This window comes from Macaca fascicularis, chromosome 6 (assembly GCF_037993035.2).
Source record: "Macaca fascicularis isolate 582-1 chromosome 6, T2T-MFA8v1.1".
In the NCBI taxonomy this organism is placed as follows: domain Eukaryota; kingdom Metazoa; phylum Chordata; class Mammalia; order Primates; family Cercopithecidae; genus Macaca; species Macaca fascicularis.
Window position 1 is genome coordinate 101,224,021 of NC_088380.1, and position 19,217 is coordinate 101,243,237.

The 19,217-nt window shown below is 44.4% G+C and overlaps 1 pseudogene; it reads left to right on the forward strand.

Annotated features, from left to right (window-relative positions):
* Positions 1-17,254, forward strand: part of LOC135971518 (rho GTPase-activating protein 7-like) — a 66,565-nt pseudogene extending 49,311 nt beyond the window's left edge.
* Positions 17,255-19,217: the final 1,963 nt, after the last annotated feature.

Sequence of the window (19,217 nt, forward strand, 5' to 3'; positions counted from 1 at the left end):
GGGCACTGTGGCTCATGCCTATAATCCCAACAGTTTGGGAGGCCCATGTTGGAGGATCGCTTGAGGCCAGGAGTTTGAGACCAACCTAGGCAACATAGTAAGGCTACTGCTCTCTACAAAAAAATTTTAAAAAGAAAAAGAATATGTAAATGGGGCCGGGTGCGGTGGCTCAAGCCTGTAATCCCAGCACTTTGGGAGGCCGAGAGGGGCGGATCACGAGGTCAGGAGATTGAGACCATCCTGGCTAACACGGTGAAACCCCGTCTCTACTAAAAAATACAAAAACTAGCCGGGCGAGGTGGCGGGCGCCGGTAGTCCCAGCTACTAGGGAGGCTGAGGCAGGAGAATGGCGTAAACCCAGGAGGCGGAGTTTGCAGTGAGCTGAGATCCGGCCACTGCACTCCAGCCTGGGCGACAGAGTGAGACTCCATCTCAAAAAAAAAAAAAAAAAAAAAAAAAAATATATATATATATATATATATATATATATATGTAAATGGGACTGGGCACAGTAGCTCATCCCTGTCACCGCAGCACTTTGGGAGGCACAGGTGGGAGGATCACTTGAGGTCAGCAGTTCAGAACCAACCTGGGCAATACAGCAAGACCCCATCTCTACCAAAAAAAAATAGCTGGGCATGTTGGCACTTGCCTGTAATCCCAGCTACTAGGGAGGCTGAAGTGGGAGGATCACTTGAGCCCTAGAATTTGAGGCTGCAGTAAGCTGTGATCATGCCACTGTACTCCAGCCTGGACAACAGAGTGAGAGAGACCCTATTTCTAAAAACAAACAAACAAACAAACAAAAAACCTTAAAATTATAAAGTACAAGGGGAGAATTGACACTACTGGCATATTATGAGCAGCCTCCTGCTCATGCCCTGCTCCCTGCTGGCTGCCAGCCCCGGTGTGTGAATGGCTCCTTTCTGTCTTTGCAGAGTGACGATTCAGACGAGGATGAGCCTTGTGCCATCAGTGGCAAATGGACTTTCCAAAGGGAGAGCAAGAGATGGTCCCAGCTTGAAGAGTTTGATGTCTTTTCTCCAAAACAAGACCCAGTCCCTGGGTCCCCAGACGACTCCCACCCGAAGGACGGCGCCAGCCCCGGAGGCATGCTGATGGACCTCGGCGAGCGTCAGGAAGTGTCTTCAGTCCGCAGCCTCAGCAGAACTGGCAGCCTCCCCAGCCACGCGCCCCCCAGCGAGGATGCTGCCACCCCCCGGACTAACTCCGTCATCAGCGTTTGCTCCTCCAGCAACTTGGCAGGCAATGACGACTTTTTCGGCAGCCTGCCGTCTCCCAAGGAACTGTCCAGCTTCAGCTTCAGCATGAAAGGCCACGAAAAAACTGCCAAGTCCAAGACACACAGTCTGCTGAAACGGATGGAGAACCTGAAGCTCAAGGGCTCCCACCACAGCAAGCACAAAGTGCCTTCAAAGCTGGGGTTGATCATCAGTGGGCCCATCCTGCAAGAGGGGGTGGATGAGGAGAAGCTGAAGCAGCTCAACTGCGTGGAGATCTCCGCCCTCAACGGCAACGGCGTCAACGGCCCCATGCTACGAAAGAGGAGCGTTTCCAACTCCACGCAGACCAGCAGCAGCAGCAGCCAGTCGGAGACCAGCAGCGCGGTCAGCACGCCCAGCCCTGTTACCAGGACCCGGAGCCTCAGTGCCTGCAACAAGCGGGTGGGCATGTACTTAGAGGGCTTCGATCCTTTCAGACAGTCAGCATTTAACAATGTGATGGAGCAGAACTTTAAGAACCGCGAGAGCTACCCAGAGGACACAGTGTTCTACATCCCTGAAGATCACAAGCCCGGCACTTTCCCCCAAAGCTCTCATCAATAGCAGTTTCTCCCCCTCAGGGAATAAGGCTCTGTGAACTGGAGGACGGGAAGCTTCCACGGCCCTGGCCACATCAGCCTCAGGAGGGAAAACAGCAGCGACAGCCCCAAGGAACTGGAGGCGCACTTCTTCCAACTCCATGAGCAGCCGCCTGAGCATCTATGACAACGTGCCGGGCTCCATCCTCTACTCCAGTTCAGGGGACCTGGCAGATCTGGAGGAGGACATCTTCCCCGAGCTGGATGACATCCTCTGCCACATGAAGGGGATGCAGCGGATAGTCAAATCAGTGGTCGGAGAAGTTTTCTGATGAGGGAGACTCGGACTCAGCCCTAGACTCGGTCTCTCCCTGCCCATCCTCTCCAAAACACATACACCTGGATGTGGACAACGATCGAACCACACCCAGCGACCTGGACAGCACAGGCAACTCCCTGAATGAACCAGAAGAGCCCTCTGATATCCCCGAAAGGAGGGATTCTGGGGTTGGGGCTTCCCTAACCAGGTCCAACAGGTAACAATTTTTCTCCTCCCTCCAGGTGTGAGGCATGGGGGTCAGAAAGAGATTGCCTGTGCTTGTTCTGTGGGAGGAAATGGGATTAAGTCTGGCATTCTTAGCCATGTCCATTCCTAAGGAAGGTGTCAGACCAAGAAGCACCAAAATTCAAAAAATGGATATGATTGAATGGGTATGGAGTTCTGGTTGGGGAAGATGAAAAAAGTTCTGGAGATGGTTGGTAGAGATGGTCACACAATGAGAATGAACTTGGTGCCGCTCAACTGCACACTTAAAAATGGTGAAAACGATACACTTTATATTGTGTATATTTTCCCATAATGGGGATTAAAGCATGGAATAGAAATCAAGTCCTCTCAGTTCCTAAGACAAGATGCCAGCAAGCAGCCCATTGCTAATGTTGCTTCTACCTATTAAAAAGCCTTTGGGCCAGGCACAGTGGCTCACTGTAATCCAATACTTTGGGAGGCCGAGGTGGGAGGATCACTTGAGGCCAAGAGTTTGAGACTAGGCTGGACAACATAGGTAGACTCCGTCTCTACAAAAAATTTAAAAATGAGCCAGACATGGTGGCACAGGCCTGTAGTCCTGGCTACTCAGGAGGCTGAGGCCAGAGGATCACTCGAGCCCAGGAGTTCAAGGCTGCAGTGAGCTCTGATGGCACCACTGCCTGGGTAACAGAGCAAGAAAAATCAAATAAATAAAATCAAATAAAAAGCCTTCACACTCACTTTTCTCTCCATTTCTCTCGCAGGCACCGACTGAGTTGGCACAGTTTCCAGAGCTTACATCGGCCAAGCCTCAACTCTGTATCACTACAGATTAACTACCAGTCTGTGGCCCAGATGAACCTGCTGCAGAAATACTCACTCCTAAAGCTAACAGCCCTGCTGGAGAAATACACACCTTCTAACAAGCATGGTTTTAGCTGGTAAGAGTTTAAACAATCAGTCAACTGTCCTTGAAAGATATTTTTGGGGCCAGGTGAGGTGGCTCACGCCTGTAATCCCAGCACTTTGGGAGGCTGAGGCGGGCAGATCATGAGGTCAGGATATCGAGACCATCCTGGCTAACATGGTGAAACCCCGTCTCTACCAAAAATACAAAAACTCAGCTGGGCGTGGTGGCGAGTGCCTGTAGTCCCAGCTACTTGGGAGGCTGAGGCAGGAGAATGGCATGAACCCGGGAGGCGGAGCTTGCAGTGAGCCGAGATCACGCCACTGCACTCCAGCCTGAGCAACAGAGCAAGACTCTGTCTCAAAAAAAAAAAAAGAAAGATATTTTTGGTCAGCTCCTTGAGGTTGTCCCTACAGTAAAACTATGACACTAATCACTCTCTCTGCATTTTTTTTTTTTTTTTTTGAGACAGGGTCTTGCTCTGTCACCTAGGCTGGAGTGCAGTGCAGTGGTACAGGTTTAGCTCACTGCCGCCTCGACCTCCTGGGCTCAAGCGATTCTCCCACCTCAGGCTCCAGAGTGGCTGGACTCCCAAGTAGGTGGTACTACAGTCGCTCTCTACCACACCTGGCTAGTTTTTGTTTTGTTTTGTTTTCTTCCGTTTTGTAGAGATGTGGTTTCACCATGTTAACTAGGCTGGTCTCAAATTCCTGGGCTCAAGAGATCCACCAGCCTTGGCCTCCCAAGTTGCTGGAATTACAGGTGTGAGCCACCACACCAGCCACTCTCTATATTCTTGAGGCCACATTTGATATTGTTGAAGCCAGTGGAGTCTTAGGAAATTATCAGCGTGGGTTGGTTGATTGAGTTTTCAGCTCTCTGAGTGACAGATTGCCAGTTGATGGGGGAGAGAATGCATTACTCTTGCATCACGTGGTATAGGCACCTCCTTCCCAATATTAGGAATAATCCACCATAAGTAAATATATGCACAGTATCAGATCATATTTTTGGATGGAAGAAAAGAAAAACATTAAGATTTAATGAGACCATCTTTGAAATTCTTGATTTACAGTACCTGGTCTTATAACCCTATTCATGCCTTTTTGTAGAAATCATTTTGGGCCAGGTGTGGTGGCTCATGCCTATAATACCAGCATTTTGGGATTCTGAGGCAGGTGCATCACATGAGGCCAGAAGTTTGAGACCAGCCTGGCCAACATGGAGAAACCCCATCTCTACTAAAAATACAAAAATTAGCTGGGCGTGGTGGCACGCACCTGTAATCCTATCTACTCAGGAAGCTGAGGCATGGGAAAAAAAAAAAAATAAAAGAAGAATCATTTTGGATGCAATGCAAATATTTGTAGCATCATTAAAAAATCTACCTGTGCTAAAGAATTCAGGTTACTTTTTTTCTAGCAAAGACTCTCAAACAGTGAATAATTATTTTAAGGAATTCACTACTCTAACATATTATAGACTCAAATGTAGAGATAAAATGCATTGTACAAATTGTTGATAATTACTTTGAAAAATATAACTCCTTAGTATATAGAATGTGAGGGGTAGGCTGTAAGGCTAGATGGGTCATGGATATCACCTAATCTGGGTACATCTTAATTTTTCTGCTATCAGTGCAAAGCAGATAAATGTTTCTTGATTGACATCTTAGTGCATTTTTCAGTGTCGGCTGGGAATCCTTAAGTCTTTTCAGTAATCTGAGTGTTTATTATCCAGTTGCACAACTACTGTATTTGATAAAAATGGAGAAGCCACCCATTTTATTAGTAGCACACTGTAGCAAACCCAAGTTACTTGAGAAAGTCGGCAAAGTAAGGAAACTGTTTTGTCTTCAGCTCCTCCTCTCCTTAGGACTCATATTGGGTTTAACTTCAGCATCAAAGCACCTCCTGTTCAAAGGTTGTTATTATGTGAGCTCTGCTAAATACAGAAGTTGTTTGTTCTGAATGACAGAAATAAGTATTGACCGGTTTATCCTCACATGCTTCAGATTCTCGGTGGGGATCGTAACGTGTTCTTTTCACATTCCGCCATCAGGCTTTTCTCCCCCGACAAAGCGAGTATTATGCACACTTATAGCCGTGATACCATATACTTAACTGTATGGAAATACAAACTTAACTCTGCTCTTTCGTTTTACCTTTCCTGGAGCTATAAACAGTAACATGCCGTGGCTGCTGGTGAGCATTCAAAAAGCAAAGCGGTCTGTCTTTTCTGGAGTTCCTCTGTGCTTAGAGTAGTATTTTCCCTGCTGGCTATTTAAAACTGCATATTTTAGATTGTCATTTCTGAGTTGCTTACCCCCATCCCACCAAACCCTCAAGAATCTGAAAGTCCGTAATACTTCTTGAGTTCTGGTCAGCATTTCTAGTGACTCAAAACTAACTGTAAAAGCCTCACATGATGGGATCTGTGGAGCAGGTAGGAATCCTACACAAGGTTCTTTTCCTGTTTGGCCTTGCCCTTTCGGGTCCTGTTCAGAGAGGTCATTTGGAGAGCTGGAATTTCTGCTTGACAGCCTGAAATGCATGACATGGGTTTCCTGCTGTTGCGTATACTGCTGGGGTGGACCTGGTTTCAGGACACCGGGGAGCCTGGGGTCGGCTCACAAAACCCCCATTGTTCCTTTTCCATCTTCCTTTAGAAACCTAAAAATGTAATGTTCTGCGGGTCATCAGCAGGAGAATTTATTTTGACTTCAGGTCATTCACTGTTGAGCTCTGGAGTTGGCTCCCATTGTGTTAGGCTCTCATTGCTGTTTTCCCATCATGTATTACCTGCATCTTTTGACCCTAAATGCTTTGGATCTCATCAAGAACTCAGAAGTGATTGTTATCCTTTTGTCAAGACAAAAGAGACCTTGTTTTTCACACTCTATCGGAAGCACCTAATTAGGGTATTATACGTTGTTTTCTGCTTGTTCCTTCCTATACTGCCATTCTATAAGGAAATCCATCAGCTTCCTTAAGACTGTAGACCCCAATTCTCCAGGGTCAAGGTGGAAGGACACTCCCAACTGAGGAAATGAGACTGGACCTCACAACCCCAGCTCTTAGAAGATCTAGAACAGCACTGTCCGGGAGAACTGTCTGGATGATAGGAACGTTCTTTATCTGCACAAGCCAATACAGTAGGTACTGTGCACAAAAGGCGAAGTAGCACCTGAAGTGTGGCCAGAGCCAGTGGGGCACTGAACTTGTCATTTTAATTTAAATTTAAGTAGCCACCATATTAGCACAGATCTGGAGCCCACAGGGTTTACCTGCAGAAGTGGACAAGTGTAGACAGACAAGCTAACATGTCTCCCCCGACACCACCATCTCTGTGTTCTTTAACAGGGCCGTGCCCAAGTTCATGAAGAGGATCAAGGTTCCAGACTGCAAGGACCGGAGTGTGTTCAGGGTCCCAATGATGGTCAATGTGCAGCGCACAGGGCAGCCGTTGCCTCAGAGCATCCAGCAGGCCATGCGATACCTCCAGAACCATTATTTGGTCAGGTGAGAGTGCTGCCTGCGGGTCCGTGCACTCAGGGGAGCTTGGATTACATGCAGCTTCTTCTAGTTGTGTGGTGTGAACACTGCATCCATGTGAATGTACCCTACACTTAGTGTTGCTCTTCCGACAGGTTGGGCCCTTCAGAAAATCGGGGGTCAAGTCCTGGATTCAGGCTCTGCACCAGATGAATGAAGGTGCCGTAGACTGTGTCAACTATGAAGGACAGTCTGCTTCTGATGTGGCAGACATGCTGAAGCAGTATTTTTGAGATCTTCCTAAGCCACTAATGACGAACAAACTCTCAGAAACCTTTCTACAGATCTACCAATGTGAGTATCCTTTGATCTTGATTGTTGGCATTGGGGAAAAATAGGACCCACTGAAGCTTGTAGCTTCCTTGATAGCATTCTTTTTTTTTTTTTGAGATGGAGTCTGGCTCTGTCACCCAGGCTGGAGTACAGTGCGTGACCTCAGCTCACTGCAACCTCTGCCTCCCAGGTTCAAGCAATTCTCCCACCTCAGCCTCCCAAGTAGCTGGGACTATAGGAGGGTGCCACCACATCTGGCTAATTTTTGTATTTTTAGTAGAGACAGGGTTTCACCATGTGGGCCAGGAAGGTCTCGAACTCCTGACCTCAAGTGATCCTCCCACCTCGGCCTCCCAAAGTGCTAGGATTACAGATGTGAGCCACAGCACCTGGCCTTGATAGCGTTCTTTTGACAAGAGGGTCTGCATGGTGACCTCTTGGAAACCCACGTCATCACTTTCTTCCTTGCCTCCTTGTTTGTGGAACAGTTTTCTGTATAGTTACTGAATGATGCAAAAATAAATTTCCCAGTCTCTAATGACTGATGCAATTGTACGTTTTTACCAGCAGATCCAAGTTAGGCTTTCATTCGTTTCTAGAACAGTGTTATCTGAGCGCTCAGATAAAGATCAGGTACCAGGATCTCTTTCTCTCTCCACCTTGTCTACAGAAATTTCAGTTGCTTCACATCCCTCTTGCTGGGCTGTTGGATTTAAAATTTCACAGGTGTCTGTGTGTTTTATCTTGCTGTAAAATGAATAAATAATCTTTTTATGTTATTCATCTCAGTTGCTGCCAGAAATACTTGGGAAAACAATACCCATGCCCTTCTTACTTTTATGTAAAGCTTAAAGAAAACAGTTGTCTAAATTAATGATCAAGATCAGGATTATGGCTTTTACAGCTTTGTGTTTTTCTTGGCTCAGTGTGGTATTACAGCAATGTAATTTAAAAGCAGCCTCTCTTAGCGCTCAAATTGTCTCTAGGACTGGCACAGTGGACTTTATTTTATAAGAAATGGAGCTGGTCTAGATTATTTCATTAGTTGTTTCATCCTTTCATATTTTATAAAAACACAGGTCACATTTTCCTTGCCAAGGTATTTGTTATGTGTTGTAACCATGGAGCTGTTTAATCAGTTTGTCCTATGGAGCTACATTTGAGTGACTTGATTTTTCCACCACATGCTCTTATAAAGAGTTGTCTATTCAAGGAGACCTGAAGATTGGGATCAGCATTTTCTACATGTAGATTGTTTATGGGTTTATTTGCATTTTTATGTATTTGCATATTCATATGCATTTTTATAACAGCCTCTCAAGCATGCTTTCTAAAACTTAAGATATTACTAATTCAATGTATTCTATTTATTAATTAAACTGAACATTTTCAGTTCAATTCAGTTCAGAACTGAATATTTTAGCAGCTTACTTTTCCCATTTCAAGGATGAAGAAATCAGTTAAACTCATGAAAATCTCCAGAGATACTGAACATTTTGTACTCAAGGCTGAGAGATCTCCGTTCTTACGTTCTTGTACATATTTCAGATAAGATTTTTCATCGACACTAAACAAAAGTGTATAGTGTTTTCAATAACTGAGATTGGTAAATTAGGGATTTTTTTTTTCTCATGCTTTGGAAAGAAAAAACTGTTCTGTAAACTAAAAGAACAGGCATCCTCTAGAGCTGAACTCTGAGGTGGATTTAAGAGTGTTTGGGTATCGTGGGTGTTTAAAATTTTTTTCACTCCTTCACGAGGCAGGAAATACTTGAGGGTAGTGATGACAGTGGCAATTCATAACTTTTACCATATTAACCTCTAGTACACTTTCTACAAGTGCTTGTTCAGTACTGGGCTGAGGTATTTGATGCCGATATTTGCTTTGGGACATTTCCTTGCAGTATCCATGCAAATTCACCAAGCTGATGGGGAAAGTGCTGGTGTCGTGCAGATGTGCCCAAGGACCAGCGCCTGCAGGCCATCAAGGCTGCCATCATGCTGCTGCCTGACAAGAACCGGGAGGTTCTGTAGACCCTGCTTTATTTCTTGAGCGATGTCACAGCAGCCATAAGAGAAAACCAGATGACCCCAACCAACCTGGCCATGTGCTTAGCGCCTTCCCTCTTCCCTCTCAACACCCTGAAGAGAGAGAATTCCTCTCCCAGTTACGGGCTGCATGGGAGGTACGTACACAGAGGGGGCAGCCTGCATTCTTCTAGGACTCTCTGTATTTGTGGTTTTATGGGAGTCTTTCCTGAAACAAGGAAGAAAGACTGCTGTATTAGTCCATTCTCACACTGCTAATAAAGACATACCTGAGACTGGTGTATTGGTGTCCATGAGAAAATAGTCTCACCGGACTTAACCCCCACAGACTAAATCCATCCAACTGATCCTTTTCCTCAGCTCTAAAGGAGCTTGAAAAGTATTTCTTAGCTAGAGGCCTGGGGCCTAGTTATGCTAGTGAAGGTTAGATTGCTTCTGAAAATTGTACAATGTTTAAATGTATGTTTAAATAGTTCTTTTTGAGACAGAGTCTCACTCTGTCACCCAGGCTGGAGTGCAGTGGCACAATCTCAGCTCACTGCAACCTCTGCCTCCCAAGTTCAAGCCATTCTCCTGCCTCAGCCTCCTGAGTAGCCGGCACTACAGGCATGCGCGACCATGCCAGGCTAATTTTTGTATTTTTAGTAGAGATGGAGTTTCACCATGTTGGCCAGGCTGGTCTTGAGCTCCTGACCTCATGATCCACCTGCCTCAGCCTCCCAAAGTGCTGGGATTATGGCATGAGCCACCGTGCCCGGCCACATTTAAATAGTTCTTAAAGTTGACTGAGGGAATCCAACTCCAATGGGATACAGAACTAGAGATAAGTAGAGGAGAGCGATCAAATAAGATGAAGACAAAAGCTCAAGGAAACAATGGACTTAGCCCTCACCTGTGGGAGGGGGCCTGTGTATTCAGGCAGGTAAAGACAGTGACACCGTTTGCTCCAACTCCCAGGGACTCCTTTCCCACACTTCTCAGAAGCTGCTCCCCCACCGTGCAAACACAGCCCCTCCAAGCTGCCCTGGTCCCAGTAGTAACCTATTTAATAAAATAGTTTTAATCACCCTGATTTCATCAAAAGCATATCTCTTTAATGTTTTTTGTGTGTTGTTGACAAAACTCTGAGATACTCTGGTGAGCAAAGTAAAAACGCTCTTAATCCACCTAACAATAAACAGGTTCCAGTGAAAATTTTTTTTTCTCTTTTCTTTGGGTTTCCTTGAATAATACTTGGATGAAAAATATATAAATATTTGAACTGTTCCCCTCCTGTATTTCTTCTATCTAGGGTAATGCAAAGAAAGCAAAGTTTGGGCAAACCAGATCAGAAAGATTTGAATGAAAACCTAGCTGCCACTCAAGGGCTGGCCCATATGATCGCCGAGTGCAAGAAGCTTTTCCAGGTAAGGAATTGAGAAGGTTGGCTCCTTTATTAAGGATAATGTGAATAGGTACAAAGTCTTAGGCTTGATACTTGTTCATGTCTTACCTGAAGGCCTTTTCCACAGCTGGAGATGATATAAATAGCCAAGAATGTCTTATTTACATATATTATAATGTATCAGCTAGAGTTAATCATGTTTAATAAAATTGTCCCTTTACTTAGAAAGGAAAAGCAGCCGGGCACTGTGGCTCATGCCTGTAATTCTAACACTTTGGGAGACTGAGGCGGGTGGATCACGTGAGCTCAGGAGTTCAAGACCAACCTAGGCAACATGATGAGACCTCACCTCTACAAAAAAAAATTTAAAAATGAGCTGGGCATGTTGGTGTGCACCTGTGGTCTCAGCTACTTGGGAGGCTGAGATGGGAGGATCACCTGAGCCCAGGGAGGTGGAGGTTGCAATGAGCCAAGATTCTGCCATTGCACTCCAGGCTGGGTAACAGAATGAGACTCTGCCTCAAAAAAAAAAAAAAAAAAAAAAAAAAAAGGCAACAAATTATCTGGAATTGAACTTCTGTATCCACTTCTGTATTTGAGAAACCTGCTTTGATCAATGTAATTCACTCCCCCTACTCTAACTTTCCAAAGAAGACCTTACATGGGAATAAGATTTCAGATGCATTTATGGAGGTGATCTGTTCATATCTTCATGGTACCACGTGAGGTCAGCATTATAGCCCACCTCTGGCGGAAAGATGCCTGCACTGCTTTAAGGACCAGGCCACTGTTCCTGCCCAGCCTTTTCCACTGATGGGCATTGAGACTGAGTACAGGCAGACTCACCTCCTTTCTGTCTGTCATGTTCCGCACAGGTTCCTGAGGAAATGAGCTGATGTCGTAATTCCTATACTGAACAAGAGCTGAAGCCCCTCACTCTGGAGGCACTCGGGCACCTGGGTAATGATGACTCAGCTGACTACCAACACTTCCTCCAGGACTGTGTGGATGGCCTGTTGAAGAAGTCAAAGAGAAGTTTAAAGACTGGGTCAGCTACTCCACTTCGAAGCAGGCTGAGCTGTCCTATAAGAAGGTAAGGCTTCACCCTGTTGTCAGCTAGTTGAGTCCAGGTGTTGAGGCTTGGGTCCATCAGAGATAACATGCTTTTGCCAACTAATCTCTCTGGGGATCTGTAGCCCACACCCTGCCTTGTAGAGCTGGGCACCCGGGTGAGTCAGATGCCCCTGGTGAGAGTGGAAACCGGGCAAAGGAAGAGTAATTTTCATCCTGTGTAACACTTGGGAGAGGATTTCAACTATTTCTAATGAAGTCCTTTGGCTCTACAGAATCACACTAGACTTCCCTAGAGTTTTGCTAATGGCATTGAGCTGTGGAACATCCTATGACACGCTTTGATTTTTCCCTAATTTGGTCAGAAACCCTTTGCACTCTTCTCTGTTCTTAGTTAGTGTTCTCTTGGCCCTTTAATGAGCAGAGATCCTTAGGGGGAAATTAATTCCAGTTAGGACTAGTAAACCTCTTGAGGGCAGAGGCATCTTGTAAGGCTCAGCAGGATAGGTCCGTCGGAGGTATATGTTGATGCCGCCTGTACCGTCTTGAAAATAAATACACAATGGGAGTAGGCTGGGTGGCCTTGCAGGCTTTGGAAATGAGTGCAAATGATTTTTTTTTTTTTGAGATGGAGTCTCGCTGTGTTGCCCAGGCTGGAGTGCAGTGGCACCATATTGGCTCACTGCAACCTCTGCCTCCCGGGTTCAAGCAATTCTTCTGCCTCAGCCTCCCAAGTAGCTGGGACTACAGGCGCCTGCCACCATGCCTGGCTATTTTTGTATTTTTAGTAGAAAAGATGGGGTTTCACCATATTGGCCAGGCTGGTCTGGAACTCCTGACCTTGTGATCTGCCCACCTTGGCCTCCCAAAGTGCTGGGATTATAGGCGTGAGCCACCACGCCCGGCCAGTGACTGATATTTCTTTATTGCATGCACCCTGATACAGGTCCCAGAAAAACAAAACAAATGTCATCTTTTTTTTTTTTTTTGAGATGGAGTGATTCTTATCACCCAGGCTGGAGTGCAGTGGTGTGATCTCGGCTCACTGCAAAATCCACCTCCTAGGTTCAAGTGATTCTCCTTCCTCAGCCTCCTGAGTACTTGGACTTACAGGTGCCTGCCACCACGCCTGGCTAATTTTTGTATTTATAGTAGAGACAGGGTTACACCATGTTGGCCAGGCTGGTCTTGAACTCCTGACCTCAGATGATCCACCTGCCTCAGCCTCCCAAAGTGCTGGGATTACAGAAATGAGCCACAGCACCCAGCCCAAATGTCATAATTTTGACCAGAGTTGACAACAGCTTTTGTTCACTTTCTGGCTTGCTCTTAAAGCCTAGGAATAGCAGCCTATTTAAGTCATAGATTTATTAACCCCCAATATTTATATATGGATTATATTGTTTATATGATTTATATAATCAATTAACATTGATTATATGTGACTAAAATTGTTAGTTTAACAATTTGACTTCAAAAACTAGGTGTGTATGGATTGCCTTGGCACTGAAAAATATATCCTCTTTCCAGGTGAGCGAAGGACCCCCTCTGAGGCTTTGGAGGTCAACCATTGAAGTCCCTACTGTGCCAGAGGAAATCTTAAAGCGCCTACTTAAAGAACAGCACCTCTGGGATATAGACCTGTTGGATTCAAAAGTGATTGAAATTCTGGACATACTGCCAAACTGAAATTTACCAGTATGTCCAAAACAGTATGGCACCTCATCCTGCTCGAGACTACGTTGTTTTAAGGTGAGCACTTCCGAATTGTTTTTTTGTGACAAGGATGACTCCATATATGAACCAAGCCTATATGTCACTGATCTTACAAGATGGTATAATTATTTAAAGTAGAAGCCAGGCATATGATGGCTCACACCTGTAATCTCAGCAGTTTGGGAGGCCAAGACAGGAGGATCACTTGAGACCAGGAGTTCAAGACCAGCCTGGGCAATATAGCAAGACCCTATCTCTACAAAAAATTTTAAAAAATTAGCTAGATGTCATGGTGCATGCCTGTAGTCCTAGCTACTCGGGAGGCTGAGGCAGGAGGATCCCTTAAGCCAGAATTTGAGGCTGCAGTGAGCTGTGAATATGCCACTGTACCACAGCCTGGGCAACAGAGCAAGACCTTGTTTCTAAATAAACAAAACAAAACATATGCCTCCAGAAAAGTAGTGAACACCTTCAAATATGGAAAACAGATCTACATTTATTCTAGCAATGTGTTCGTCACTGAGAATGGTTTGAACTCCTTGGTAACTGAGCTCAGAAAGAGAGGTGCCTTCCAATGAATATGCTCATTGGTAGCAGATTTTTGCCTCTTTTAGGATAGATTTTCTTGTCAGAAACAGCTAGTGAATGAATAAGCCAGGAAATAACATTTGAGTCCCAAGAGAGATGTGATTAAGGCTGATTTATGTGTAATTCATAAATTCTCTCGAGATATTACTGAAAGAAGAATTCCAAAAATCTTTGAGGAAATGTCACGTGGGAAGTCCAGACCTTTTCAAACAGCCAGTGTTCCTTTAGGTGTCTGTGTTCCAAGACATTTGTGAAATAGAAAAAATGATTTTAAGCTGCACTTCAGATTGACTCTTTTTTCAGAGGAGACTGTCTGAGCACATAAACCCTCTGTAACAGCGGCTCTGTGCAGAGTTCCTCATTCAGGAGTCTTTGTATCGTGTCTTTGTGCATATAATGCTGCTCTAACAGAATGTCACAGACTGGGCAATTTATAATGAACAGATATTTGTTTGGCTCATGGTTTTAAAGGCTGAGAAGTCCAAGATCAAGGAGTTGCATCTGGTTGTTTATTTGTTTGTTTGATTTGGGGACATGGTTTCATTCTGTCACCCACGCTAGCGTACAGTGGCACGCTCATGGCTCACTGAAGCCTTCACTTCCCAGGCTCAAGCAATCCTCCCCCCTCAGCCTCCCAAGTAGTTGGGACTACAGGCATGTGCCACCACACCTGGCTAACTTTTTGATTGTTTCTGGTAGAGACATGGTTTCACCATATTGTCCAGGCTGGTCTCAAACTCCTGGGCTCAAGCGATCCTCCTACCTCAGCCTCCCTAAGTGCTGGGATTACAGGCATGAACCACCATGCCCAGCCTAGTGAGGGTCCTCTTACTGCGTCATCCCATAGTGGAAGGGCAAAGAGAGGGCAAGGGAGAGCAAAAGAGCAAATGTGCAGCTTTAAGCCATTTTTATTTATATATTTATTTATTTATTTTGAGATAGAGGGTCTCACTTTGTTGCCCAAGTTTGAGTACAGTGGCATGATTACAGCTTAAGCAATCCTACCACCTCAGACCCCTGAGTAGCTGGGATTACAGGGGCACACCACCATGCCCGGCTAATATTTTTTATTTTTAGTAGAGATGAGGTCTCACTATGTTGCCCAGGCTGGTCTTGAACTCCTGAGCTCAATCAGTCCTCCCTCCCCAGCTTCCCAAAGTGCTGGGATTAAAGGCGTGAACCACGGAACCCAGCCTCAAGCTCTTATAATTGGCATTAATCCAGCTCCCATTAGGCCCCACCTCCCAACACTGTTGTGTTAGGTATTCAGTCTCCAGCACATGATTTTTGGGGAACATATGTACACCATAGCAAGTAGTTTAGAGGATGCCATTTACCTAGACCTGGGTCATACAGCACGGCCAATGAACCTGACCCCTCACCCCACTGCAAATAGTGAAGAGTGAAGCACGATTTTAAACTTGGCTTCTATGAAATTGCATTCCGCCTCTGGTTTTGTCTCTATGGAACCTGGAGGACTAATTTACCCAGAGTAGCCTGTGCCCTTTTACTAACCTCTGTGGATCACAATCGGGCTCCTGTGGTGGTTGTGAGGGTTAATGTACTCTTGTTCAGGTATTTGATTGAACCCTGTGGGCCAGGAAAATCCAAACTCACCTAAATGTGCAGAGCTGACTTAAGGTATGTTCTGATTCTGATTTTTTTAATATGGTAAGGGTCATGAAGGAAATTCAGACTTTTTGTCTAATGCAAAGAATGCCTTAAATGAACGCATCATTGTTTCCTGGTGACTTCATGAAGAGTGGTGTTTATAAAGTAGCGGTTCATGTTTGTTTGTCTTCCAGCGACCACTTCCTAATTTGGATCCCTTAGAAAATGTAGTTCTAAAGCAAAGCAAATATGGTAGCTCGGCTGTGAATTCAAAGCCACAGGAAATGGTAGATTTTATGCATTTGAACTAGCAAACAGACGTTTCTCATTTTATTTCCATGCTTTCTAACTTAAATGATTCATCTGCTTTTCTTTCTTTTCTCTGAAAAGTGCACTTCAGCCTGGGCAACAAGTAAGACCCCATCTCAAAAAAAAGAAAAGAAGAAGAAGAAAGAAAGAGAGCGGAGATGAGGGGAAGGAAGGAAGGAAGGAAGGAAGGAAGGAAGGAAGGAAGGAGAGAGAAAGAAAGAGAAAGAGAGAAAGAAAGAAAAAAGAGAAAGAGAAAGAAAATAAAAGGAATGAACAGAAATACAGTAAATATTTGTAAAAACCTAACTGGCCATATTTCAGGTCAGATGACATCAACTCAACATTCTGCCTGCCACAAGACTAATGGCCAGCCCCCACATTTCTCAAGCCAGAGTTGGATAACCTCTTTTGTTTGCTGCTAGGGAATCTACACATCTCCAGACTAGAGATAAAGATGCAGCTGATCCGAAAAGAATGCCTAATAATTCAGACTATTCTTGGCTCACTGCAACTCTCACAGACATTGCTGTTCCAGCAACCACAGCTGTCATTTTGTGGTCTGTTCCTGTCTGTTCCTGTCATTTTGTGTGTCTGTTCCCCTGTCTCTGGTTTCATGGCTTCTTTTCATCTTGGTAAGACTGGCCATTCAACAGCAGCATTCAGAGCCCAGAGTCAGCTTTGATGGAAGGAGTTCCTGATCCAGGTTCGGTAAGAGAGGTCTGTACCTGACAGTCAGCAGTGACAATTCTGAGACAAAGACACATCTTCCGTAGTGGTTTCTAGACTTTCGCCTCCAAAGGATCTTTGTTATATTCCTTAACCTGCTCTACCTTTTCCACAGTTTTCAAATATTTCTCATATTACACAGTATAATTGTTCAAGGAAGTAATGTATTCATTTTCTTATTTTCAGTGTGTACACGTATTATTTATAACTGTTAATCAAGGCTAGAAGCCTCTCAGAAAGAAATGTGAAATAACTTCTATTGGCACACAATTTGAGTGTTCTCCATGAAAAGCAGTTTTCTAAGGCTTTTAAAACTGAAGGCTGTGGGATCTTAAAATCAAAACAATTGAATTAATGGATGTAGTAGGATTGTTACCGAAGCTGGGAAGGGGAGTGGGGAAAAGTGTATATGGTTAACGGGTCCAAAAACAAAATAGTTAGAAGGAATGAATAAGACCTACTATTTGATAGCACAACAGGGTGACTATAATCAATAATAACATAACTTTGCATTTTAAAATAACCTAAAGAGTGTAATTGGATTGTCTGCAACACAAAGGATAAATGCTTGAGGGGATGGACACCCCATTCGCTATGATGTGATTATTTTACATTGCATGCCTGCCTCAAAGCATCTCCTGTATTCCGTAACTATATACACCTACTATGTACTCACAAAAATTAAAAATTAAAAACTTTGTTTTTTTAAATCTCAAGACTGTCCAAGGCCATTCACTTCAACAATCCCAAGTCTGCAGCACAGGGACAGTTACTGTCTCTCTCAAGCATTCAGCACAGGAGGTGATTAACCAAGGAAATGGGGGATTTAACATCTGTCCCAGAGAAAACAGTTTTCCTTGCTTCCGGGGCCAGCAGATAGGATGTATTTTTTTTTTCAATAACAAAGATAAGCAGAGCTCTATTTTGTTGCAGTGTTTCAAAACGTAAGCATATAAATAGATCATTAATATCATTCCAAGAAAGCAGGAAATTCTAAGTCACACAGTCTGTAATGATTATTAAAGAAAGAAGAAAATGCTGAAATATCTCAAAGAGCTAGAGAATATTTCACCCCAAGTTGCAGAATACTGAAAATAGAATACGTTTCTGAGCGACCTGATGGAAAGGAAAGAAGATACTAAAATTCTGGAAGAAAGCAGATTTGGCTGGTAAGGCAGGATGAGGGTAAAGCTCTTGATTTGGTGGGGGTTTTGGGTTGCTTTTTGTTTTGTTTTAGCCAACCTAATCCCACAAACATTCTTGGATCAGATTAATATTTGCCACCACGGGCATATCCCATAACCCAGTGGCCTTCTACTCTGAGAGACCCAACAGTTCCATCCCTTTTGCATGAATGACTTCAGTGGCTCATTCAGCCTAAGGTCAAGCTGCCTTTCAGAGGACCGGTGGGCATTTAAATTTCAGAACTGCATTTTTTGGTGATTTTTGAACAGAGCCATTTCATGACATAGGAGACCTAATAAGAAAACCATTTCAAAGGCTAACTCCTTTTGTTTGCTTTCATTCACTTCCTAGTTTCCTCTGATTCTAAACCTATTTAATCCCAAGAAAAGAACAAATAGAGATAAAATCAGGAAATATAAAAAATAGCATCTTCCAAATAAAACAAAGCTCTCATTTAAGCAACAAAAAAAAGGAAGAACCAGTTCAGTCCCGGAAGGAAGCAAACAAAAGAAGGACCAGGATAAGGTTTCTTATTCTTTCTCTTTCTTTTTCTTTTTTCTTTTTTTTTTTTTTTTTTTTTTGACGGGTTTTGCCATGTTGGCCAGGCTGATCTTGAACTCTTGATCTCAAAGAGATCCACCCACCTCGGCCTCTCAAAGTGTTGGGATTACAGGCGTGAGCCACAGTGCACCGCCTGGGGCAAGGTTTCTCATGATCAAAATAGACTCGCAAAAATTCCTAAGTCTACATCACACTTCTGCGCTTGAAGACACCAAAAGAGCCAGGCAGACTCCCTTTCTTAGGCTGCCTGAGAGAATACGATTTATTTCAATTTTCACACTGACTCTAGGCCTTCTTTTCTCATCTTCTTGGTATTCAGACTTTCATTATCTGGCCAATGTTCCTTCACACAAATGCCTTCTTTCTCTCCATGACTTTTTCTCTCTTGCTTCCTTCAAGCCAACTTTAGGACTCCAGGGCCCTCCTGGGGCCTCAAATGGTCTCTGCTCCCTGTGTCTTCCCTCAGTCCCTTCCCTGTTTTTCTCTCTCTTCATCTTTCACACCTCCATATACCTTCCCTTCCTATCCCTGGATCTCTCAAGACAAAAAAAAAATTTTTCATTTCAGTGGAACACAGTGGCTCACGCTTGCAATCCCATCACTCTAGGAGGCTGAGGCCAAGGCTGGCAAATCACCTGAGGTCAGGAGCTCGACACCAGCCTGGCCAACATGGTGAAACCCCGTCTCTACTAAAGGTACAAAAATTAGCCAGGCGTGGTGGCACGTGCCTGTAATCCCAGCTGCTCAGGAGGCCAAGTCACGAAAATCACTTGAACCTGGGAGGCAGAGGTTGCAGTGAGCCAAGATCGTGCCACTGCACTCCAGCCTGGGAGCCAGAACAAAGACTCTGTCTCAAAAAAAGAAAAAAAATTTTTAGTTTCTTATAGTTTCTTAGGCTCCTATTAATTTGCAAGTAAGAAAAATTACCTTATG